Source organism: Phocoena phocoena, chromosome 11, assembly GCF_963924675.1.
Source record: "Phocoena phocoena chromosome 11, mPhoPho1.1, whole genome shotgun sequence".
NCBI classification, from domain to species: Eukaryota; Metazoa; Chordata; class Mammalia; order Artiodactyla; family Phocoenidae; genus Phocoena; species Phocoena phocoena.
The window spans coordinates 45,590,938-45,591,872 of record NC_089229.1 but is presented as its reverse complement, the minus strand read 5'-3'; positions in this window follow the sequence as shown (position 1 = coordinate 45,591,872).

Below are 935 nucleotides of genomic sequence, written 5' to 3'. Positions count from 1 at the left end.
CCTCTTATGTGCCTGGCTTGGAGTCAGAAAGTCAAAGCACGTCTCACCTAGTTCTTGTCCTTAACAAATCTACAGCCTAATAAGGAAAGACAAATATTCAGCAAAGTAATTTCCACGAAGCGTGGTAAGCGCCGCTAGACAAGGTATACCAGTGTTATGAAATACCTAACTTGGGTGGGGAGAGTGATGGAAGGACAGAGGGAGAAGGATGGGTGGTCAGGGAAGCCTTTCCTGTTTAAGCTGAGACCTGAAAGATGAGGCGTCCAGGTGGTCTGGGGAACTGAAAGAAGTTCAATAGCTAGGATTTGGGATCCCCCAGAGAAACACTGTCAAGGTACTGAAAGACACCTTGATAGATTCGGTTTACGGGGACCCCGGATGGGAGAGGTGGACAGCCCCTGGGCAAGAACGAGAACATTCTGCACTTCAATATTCCACCTGAGCTGGGCTTGCCTCTAATTATTCATTCCTTATTCCCGCAGGTTCCCGCCAACTGCAGAGTGGTGGTGGCCCGCAGACGGCCTAGCTCTGCGGGAGACGGCCCAGACGTGGTCCCCTCGCGTCCAGCTCGCCCCCGGGAAGAGCGCAGAAGCCCCACCTACGTTCAGGCATGTTCTCCTGGGCCGAGTCCCAGGGGCCGCGGCGGTCATGTGACCCGAAAGTGTGACGTAGGAGGAAGGAGACGCCATTAGAGGGAGGTGGAGAGGGAGTGCTGTTCGCCTTTCCTCGGGTGCCTGACGTGGTGGCTGGGGCCCTTCATTCTCGGACTTTCCCTCGGCCTTTCCAGGCCTCGCCCGGAGGCGGGAGTGGAGACGGCGCCCGGGGCTGGCAGCTCCGGTGCGGAGGGGCTGCGCCGGCCGCGGCTGTGAAGGCGCTGCGGCGGCTGTGGAGAGCTCGGCGCGGCTCTAGGGCTCCGGCGGCGGGCACGCGACGGG